Raw genomic sequence first — 9,698 nt, forward strand, 5'->3', positions numbered from 1 at the left:
GCAGAGTACACCTACAGAATCAGAACTACAGCCTAGAAAATCTAATGCGCCTGCGCAATGGGTCTTTGCACTAGAGACGTGTACTTTTTCAGGCCCAATTTCTGCAGTCACGTTAGTGACGCTCACAGTTGTCTTGGCAACAAGATACTTTGGAAGGAAGAGGGGAGAGGTTTTACAGAGGAACACGTAGCTACCCGAAGGTTCTCTCTCTGGTCCACCCGTGTCCTCAAAGATTAACTGGTTCTGTTTTGAGTCAATTCCTGACTTTTGCCAGATTCAGTACGAGCTCGGAATTCAGTACGAGCTCGGCCCTAACTCTCTTACGGGGCCTGTTCCAGATCATTAGAGCAAGTCAGATCACCAGCAGTGAAAACCACTGCGGCGAATCACTGCGTAGGCACCAGTTTAGAAGTGGTTATTTCGGGGAAGAAGGAGCAGGGCTTGGACCCTGGGGGGTGTTTATGAGTAAGCGCGGTAGAACCTGAGCCCACAGGTATTCCTTCATTCAGCAAACATTTATTGGGCACCTCCTTACGCCCCACGTTGCCTAAGTTGTAGATACCGTCTGGGGGATTCATACAGATGTGAAAGAGCAGGTGCTGTGGGAGAGAATGAAGGGGAAGGTGGGAAGAATGAGGAGGGACGAGGATGAGAAAAACACTTGATAAACGTGCATAGAGTTAATGATGTTTAGCAGCCTTGTTATGCCAAGGGGGCGTCTTGAACGCCGTGTAATATCCCAGGATGTCAGTGCTGAAAGGCTCACAAGAACATTGTCTGGTTCAACCCCTATCCACTCCAACTCATTTTGCAGAGATAACTGAAGATTTAAGATTTTGTATTTTAACAAATGGAATTAATTACATTTAGCATTTTAACTTTTTTACAAAATACGGTCCACTTTAATTTCTGGTTTTTGCTGACTGATTTTACATGAATTTGACCTTTCAGACTTAATTCATCTCACCTTTCAGATGCAAGTCACTCATAACCAAGGTACTTTTTCAGCTTATTAATAACTTTGAGCTATCCTAGGTATTCAAACAAAATGCCTAAAACAAGTGAATGACAATGTTCCTTCATTTTCATTTTTTATTTGTGTATAGACTGGGAAATCTATCAGCATCAACTAACGTATCAGCGGTGGGCAAAACCTTGCTTAGGTTCTAGAAAGAAAAATAATCCATGTCCTCAGGAAGGCTTACAATCTGTTTGAAGAGATATGTTTATATTTACACCCACAGAGATTTGCACTTCTGTATGAATTTAACTTCAGCTTAAGCTCTCTGATGTTGCAGGGAAGGGGGATAAGTAGGGGGAGTGAACAACCAGGCTGCTTTCAATTTCAGCATGATACGGCAAGAAGCAAGTTTCTCTGACTAGTTGAACCTTTCTCCCTGCCTCATCAGCAAGTAGGAGGATAGCTTCCTCATCAGTATTCAACCTCAAACTTTAAAAGCTAAGCTGATGCTTTTTAATCATTCAGAAGTAGATTCAGGGAGGAAAGGGTGTGTGTGGGGAGGGGGGTGTTTCTATTTCATCAATCAAGCTCCTTCCAGCAGTTTCTCCCAAGTTTTGTCTGCCTTTGAGCCAGTCAACTATCATCATTAGCATCTCCACAAGAAATACAGAGAGGGGAAAGCAGAAGAGATGAAAAACCTCAAATTTACCTACAACATACATCCTTTTCTGAGACCTGCAAAGCCAAGCACCAATAGAATAAACTAAAAGCTTTTCTGAACTACTTAAAACAACACAAAAATGTTTTATTATATGTTCAGTTTGTGGGTCTATAATTATTGGAACATTTTTGAATGATCTGTTATTAGGAAATTGCTAATATTAGTGTTTCATTTGTTTAAATAGTTTCAACAGTTCAGATCAGAGTAGTAATATATGTACAAACTCATGTCCAGAGTAGTAGTAGATAAGAGTGCAGCCTCCAGGGTCAGACAATCCTGAAATTGAGCCTTGATTCACCTGTTCAGTAGTAATCTAATCTAGGACAAGTTAGTCTGTCAGCCTCATTTTCTCTTCTGTAAAATGGAAATAACAATACCAGGGTCATTGGAATCTTGTGGTGATTAAATGAAATGTTAAGCATTTAGCATAGGACTTAAAATACAGTGAATGTTCAGTAAGTATTTGTTATTAGTAATTATTATTAATCCTGATAACTATGTCTGTTTCTCCTATTTCTCTGAATAGTTAGAAGTTGGTCAGACCACAGAGTCACAATATTTTGGGCATACAAAAGATGGCACTGGAGCAACTGCAACTCAGGTGGCCCTCAAAGGGCAAAGCTAATTTATAAGTTGAGCCTGACCAGGCAGTGGTGCAATGGATAGAGCATCAAACTGGGATGCGGAGGACCCAGGTTCGAGACCCCAAGGTCGCCAGTTTGAGTGCGGGCTCATCTGGTTTGAGCAAAGCTCACCAGCTTGGACCCAAGGTCGCTGGCTTGAGCAAGGGGTTACTAGATCTGCTGAAGGCCCACGGTCAGGACACATCTAAGAAAGCAATCAATGAACAACTAAGGTGTCACAATGAAAAACTGATGATTGATGCTTCTCATCTCTCTTTGTTCCTGCCTGTCTGTCCCTATCTGTCTCTGTAAAAAAATAAAAATAAAAATAAAAAAAATTAAAAAAAAAAATTATAAGTTGATTGTTGAGGACTGAAATATAAACAGGGTATTTTTGCAATCTGGATATGTCTAGAGGGGACAGAGGTGCTGAGCCCAACCCCCCACCTCACCTGCCTAGTTAACAAAGAGCTGAGCTGTACTTGATTCTCGCTTATCCCACCCATGTTCTCCGTAAGGCTGGAAACTAGTTTCTTATTGATGTAAAGTTAAATTTGAATGGTATGATGAGGGTTGTCTTTGAGTTGTCTTGGAAACAACTGAATTGCTAATGGACTATGTTTTTTCCCTGAATAAAGACTTCTGGGATGCGCTTCTGGGAGCAGCCATGTTACAGCTCAGGAACAGTAGAGACTGCTCTCCATGCCATCCCCCCGAACCCGTGTGTGTGTGTGTGTGTGTGTGTGTGTGTGTGTGTGTGTGTGTGTGTATCTTAAGTCTCTATCATTTATTCAATTTCATACCTTTTCTCATTTGAGACCCTATAATAGACTTGTCACGGCTGGACTGCTACAGTTGATGCTGAAGTCAGAATAGACCTTAGCTAAATCCCACATTACTAAACCAAGATTTAACGTAATTATAGTTTCAGCTCTCCCAGAAATAGAATTTTAAACCAGTCAATCAGGAATCACTGACTGGCACTAATTGGGTAATCTCCCAAAGGACCCCTGCTATCCCCAAAGCAGTGGTCCCCAATCCCAGGGCCACGGACCGGTACTGGTCCGTGGGCCATTTGGTACCGGTCCGCAGAGAAAGAATAAATAACTTACATTATTTTTGTTTTATTTATATTTAAGTCTGAACAATGTTTTATTTTTAAAAATGACCAGATTCCCTCTGTTACATCCGTCTAAGACTCACTTTTTTTTTTTTTCTGAAGTTGGAAACGGGGAGGCAGTCAGACAGACTCCTGCATACGCCCGACCGGGATCCACCCGGCATGTCCACCAGGGGGCGATGCTCTGCCCATCTGGGGCATTGCTTTGTTGCAACCAGAGCCATTCTAGCACCGGAGGCAGAGGCCATAGAGCCATCCCCAATGCCTGGACCAACTTTGCTCCAATGGAGCCTCGGCTGCAGGAGGGGAAGAGAGAGACAGAGAGGAAGGAGAGGGAGAGGGGTGGAAAAGCAGATGGGCGCTTCTCCTGTGTGCCCTGGCCGGGAATCGAACCTGGAACTCCTGCACGCCAGGCCAACGCTGTACCACTGAGCCAACCGGCCAGGGCCTAAGACTCACTCTTAACGCTTGTCTCGGTCACGTGATACATTTATCCATCCCACCCTAAAGGCCGGTCCGTGAAAATATTTTCTGACATTAAACCGATCCGTGGCCCAAAAAAGGTTGGGGACCACTGCCCTAAAAGAAAGTAAGTTTATAATAAACAACTTTTTTTTTTTTGCCTGACATAAATTCCTTGATCTCTCTCCCTCCTGATTATAAAAATATGTTATGTTTTACAGCCCCTCAGAGATCCTTTCTGTCTACTAGGTTGGATACTGCCTGATTGGTATCAATTTGGCTCAAATAAACTGCAAAGTTTTAATATACCTCAGTTTATTTTTTTTTAACAGAGTCAGAGTCAGAAAGAGGAACATATAAGGACAGACAGGAAGGGAGAGAGATGAGAAGCATCAATTCTTCGTTGCGGGATCTTAGTTGTTCGTTGATTGCTTATTCATTGATTGCTTTCTCATATGTGCCTTGACCTGCGGGCTACAGCAGAGCAAGTGACCCCTTGCTCAAGCCAGTGACCTGAGCTTCAAGCCAGCGACCATGGGGTCATGTCTATGATCCCACGCTCAAGCCAGCAACCTGGGGGTTTCAAACCTGGTTCCTCTGTGTCCCCAGTTCGACGCTCTATCCACTGCACCACCACCTGGTCAGGCCTCAGTTTATCTTTTAACAAGAGGAAAAACTCTTTCCTCTCTATCCATCTTAGGTTCATTGGCCCTGAAAATTAGACCGACAAAAGACACTTTAACAAGAGAAAAACAAAAAAAGTTTATTAATATATGCATTGCATATATACATGAGAACTCTCAGTTATGATTAATTTAACAGGGTAGTTAGATTTGGGGCTCATATAACACCTTAACAAAAAAGCAATGAATTTTTAGAGAAGTGACAAGACAAAGGAAAGTACTTTGAGTTTCTAGGACAAATTGTGGGTAAATATAGGAGGGAAGTAATGAAAAGTCAGGGTTAGTGAAGTTTGTTAGGTGGATCCCTCGCGTACCTTCTCTGGGCTGATACCGATCTACAGTTCTATTTCATCTGGCAGAGAGGGGTGAGGGAACACCTTTACAAATTTATGTCCTGATTTTAGGCAATTAGGGAAGAGCAAAGAGCTTTTTTATATCCTGCTGTTTCTCAGTTGCCTTTGACTCAAAATAATCCTTATGCTAAAGTGGCATATTTTGGGGTGGCATGTTCTGCTCCCCTTCAACACCTAGTATTATAAAACAATGGACAAGTGAAGGAGCAAGACAGTCCTCTTATTAGCAAAGGCCATGATTTTACAGTGTCTCTTTCTACAGTAAAAAAAAAAAAAAAAAAATTACATTCTTTATCAAAACAAACACAAATCCTCCAAAGAAAAGGACTAAGGAGGAAATAAAAAGGCCCTGGCCGGTTGGCTCAGCGGTAGAGCGTCGGCTCGGTATGTGAAAGTCCTGGATTCATTTCCCAGTCAGGGAACACAAGAGAAGCGACCACCAGCTTCTTCACCCCTCCCCTTTCTCTCTCTGTCTCTTTCTGTCTTTCCCTCTTTTCCTCTCTCCCTCTCTCCCTCACCCTCCTCCCACAGCCATAGCTCATTCAAGCAAGTTGGCCCCGAGGCACTGAGGATGACACCATGGCCTCACCTCAGGTGCTAAAATAGCTCAGTTGCCAAGCAATGGAGCTGCTATGACCCCAGATGGGCAGAGCATTGCCCCCCCACACACACACACATACCCTTTAGATCCCAGTTCGGAGACATGCGGGAGTCTGTCTCTGTGCCTCCCTGCCTCTGACTTAATAATAATAATAATAATAATAATAATAATAAACTTCTATGCATGGGAAAGAAGAACCTCTTGTCTTTTTTAGTTCTTTCCCCTTGTGTTTTCACTTTTTTCCTTCAGATCCCTCCTTTTGCTTTTCTCTGCTATTGCATGTAATAGCTCCACCTTTTAAATTTTGGCGGCAGTATAGCCAAAACCCCCTTTCTTTATATGATATTGTGATATAATTAGAAATACATATTTAATCTTTATCACTGGCTCCTAAATCCCTTGTGATTTCCTAAGAACAATTTCTTGTTATAATATTTGGTTTTGGCCTCAGTTCCTGAAATAGCTCCAGAGCAACAAAGGTGGAAGGAGAACCTTTTATATTCATAACAAGCCCCTTTCAACTGACGTTGACAGGCCTCCTCAAGATGTATCACTTTGGCATGTGAATTTTTTTGAGCTGAAGGCAATCCAGAGGCTGAGGGTTCACAAGAAACTTTCACCTCTTCCTTATTTAAATTAAGGGCCTTGCCCATAATGAGCCATCACCAAAAATAACCTTTTATGACCTATCTATAAGGCAGGGTGAAATTCTAATTACTGAACATCTGCTCTTCTTGTTCTCTTAAGAATGAATGACCTTCCTCGTCTCTAACGCCCCAATATGCTTTGCCTCATCCTTAGTTTGTCTGTCATGTATACCTCATTTCCCCCTTTTGACTCTGAACCTCTTGTGTGTGTGGGTCTCTGACTCTCTCATGTATGTGGGGTTCCCATATGTAAATATGTAATTATATTTGGTTATTTTCCCTCTTGTTAATCAATCTTGTGTTTATTTGATAATTAAACTAGCTGGAAGAAGCTAGGAGAATAGGGGAAAGTTTCTTCTTCTCCCACACAACCACACTTTAGTCTATGTTAATAAAGTGACTTTTTAAAATCCTCTAACAGTGGGGGCTGGTTGTCAGGGGAATGAACCACACGATTAGAAGGTTGGAACTTTCAGTCCAACACCCCCCCACCACCACCATCTCCAGATATAGGGAGGAAGGGCTGGAGGTTGACTGTAATCACCAATGACCAATGATTTAATCAGTCATGCCTATATAGTGTACCCTCCAAAAAACTAACCAAAGGGTTCACTGTGCTGAAAGGGTTACATGCCCTGAGAAGGCATGGAAGCTCTGTGCCCCTTCCTCCATACGTCATCCTAGGCATCTCTTTCGTTTGGTTTTCCTGAGTTTTATTCTTCTATAATAAAGCAGTAATCTAGTTAGTAATATTTTTCTGCGTTCTGTAAACCATTTTAGAAAATTATTGAACTTGAGGATGGGGTGGTGGGAGCCTCCAATTTATAGTTGATCATCAGAACCACAGGTAACACCCTGGACCTGAGATGGGTGTCTGAATCGGGGATAGGAAGCAGTCTTATGGAACTGATCCCTTAACCTGTGGAGTTTGTGCTAACTCAGCAGTTAGTGTGAGAATTGAGTTAAACTGTAGAACACTTAGTTGGTGTCCTTCAAAATTGGAAAAATGTTTGATGTAAAAACACTCACATATTTGGTGTCAGAAGTGTTGGTTTGAGTACAGGAGAAGAAATTATTTTTTCTTTTACCTTGTTTTTTAAAAGAAAAAATAAATAGGTTATTATTTTCAGAAGGAAGTTTTTAAGAGAAATCACATTTCAAACAGTACAAAGTCAAATTTCTAGAGTATCAAGTCTCTGATATAAGTTTTAGTAAAGCAGCAAATGTCTCCAATAAAACCATGTTTTCTGATTTCCTTTCCTCCTAGATCTTGGGGAGTCCTATAAAGAAGCCCTCTGCCCTGGCCAGGTAGCTCAGTTGGTTAGAGCATTATCCCAAAGTGCAGAGGTTGCAAATTAGATCCCTGGTCAGAGCACATACACGAGTAGATTGATGTTCTTGTCTCTCTTTCTCCCTTCCTCTCTCACTAAAATCGATAATTTAAAAATATTTTTTTAAAGAGAGAACCCCACATTCTTGCTCCTTCCCTGGCACCCAAGACAGATTCTACCATATTGTCCTTTCCACAGGTAGAACATTCTGTACACATTGGGCTGAAATCATAAATGCTTGTCAATACTGTCCAATAGACTTTTCTGTGATGATAAAAATGTCTTTATGCTGTTCAATATGGTAGCTACTATACTCTTGTGACTATTGAGCATTTGAAATGTAGTTAGTGTGACTAAGGAAACTTTATTAACTTTTATTAATTAAATTTAAGTAGCCAGGCCCTGGCCAGTTGGCTCAGTGGTAGAGCGTCAGCCTGGCGTGCAGAAGTCCCGGGTTCGATTCCCAGCCAGGGCACACAGGAGAAGCACCCATCTGCTTCTCCACCCCTCCCCCTCTCCTTCTTCTCTGTCTCTCTCTTCCCCTCCCGCAGCCAAGGCTCCATTGGAGCAAAGATGGTCCGGGCACGCTGGGGATGGCTCCTTGGCCTCTGCCCCAGGCGCTAGAGTGGCTCTGGTCGCGGCAGAGCGATGCCCAGAGGGGCAGAGCATCGCCCCCTGGTGGGCAGAGCGTCGCTCCCTGGTGGGCATGCCGGGTGGATCCCGGTCGGGCGCATACGGGAGTCTTTCTCTCCCCATTTCTAGCTTCGGAAAAATAAAAAAAAAATTAAAAAAAAAATTTAAGTAACCACATGTAGCTAATGGCTGTCATATTGACAGAGCAACTTTAAAGCTACTCTGTTGAGTTCCTATATTTAATCCAAGGATTACACCTTGTTCCTAGTTCATTCAAAAGGCAATGACACGCCCTACCAGGTGGTGGCACAGTAGATAGAGTGTCAGACTGGGATGCGGAGGACCCAGGTTTGAGACCCTGAAGTTGCCAGCTGAGTGTGGGCTCATCTGGTTTGAGCAAAGCTCACAGTTTGGACCCAAGGTCGCTGGCTCGAGCAAGGGGTTACTCGGTCTGCTGAAGGCCCATGGTCAAGGCACATATGAGAAAGCAATCAATGAACAACTAAGGTGTCACAACGAAAAACTGATGATTGATGCTTCTCATCTCTCTCTGTTCCTGTCTGTCCCTATCTATCCCTCTCTCTGATTCTCTCTTTGTCTCTGTAAAAAAATAAAAAAGAGACAATGACACCTCCCTGGCCTGTGATGCAGTGGATAGAGTGACATAGTCACTGACTGGATCACAGGGTCACCAATCCCAAGGTTACCGGCTGGAGCTCAGGGTCACTGGCTCCATCCTGAGGGTGCCAGCTCGACCCCTGAGGTGGCCAATTTGAGCTCCAGTCAGGACATATATGAGAAGCAATCAGTGGCACAACTAAAGTAGAACAAGTTGATGCTTCTCTCTCCCTTTCTCTCTGTCTCTCAAAAAAAAAAAAAAAAAAAAGCAATGACACTATTTGAAACCTCTGTGAACCCTGAGCTAATAGGTTACCAGCTCTACCTGCTTCTGGAGTTTTTAATGTGACTTACAGGCATAGGAAAGAGGGTTTGTCAAAATTAGTTTTTATCTTGTAAAGACCACATTAATACTTTAATCGTAAATAAACATCACACATGTTGGAGGTAGAAGGAAGATATATTCTTTCATTCTTGTGCATAGTGTATCTTGTCTTGAAGATAAAGAGGAGAAAAGTACCCCTCATTTCTCCCCAGAGGCCTGCCCAGGGCAGGTACTGAGTCTTCTCCACTCTGTTCTAACAGATCCAGCCTAGGCCTGAGTTATCCAGCCTTGTAGGTTAGTTCTTCAACTCTGCCTCCTGAGGGGAGGGGCGGGGAGCAGGGATCTTCCAAACTGTGCGAGACCTGGGATTGAGCCACATCTTCCTGAAAATTAGGCTGGGAAGTCTCCAGAGCAAAGGAATTGTCCCTTGACATATATCATTTAGGTTTCAGGTTGCCAGATAAAATACAGGATGCCCAGTTTTGTCCCAAATATTACATGGGACATACCTATTCTATAACAGTATTTGTTGCCTGAAATTCAGCTTTAATTAGACGTCCTGTTTTTTATTTATGAAATCTGGCAATCAATTTGGGATACAGGTCCTCAGGTCCTTTGTA

The sequence above is a fragment of the Saccopteryx leptura genome, chromosome 6 (assembly GCF_036850995.1).
Source record: "Saccopteryx leptura isolate mSacLep1 chromosome 6, mSacLep1_pri_phased_curated, whole genome shotgun sequence".
Taxonomy (NCBI): Eukaryota; Metazoa; Chordata; class Mammalia; order Chiroptera; family Emballonuridae; genus Saccopteryx; species Saccopteryx leptura.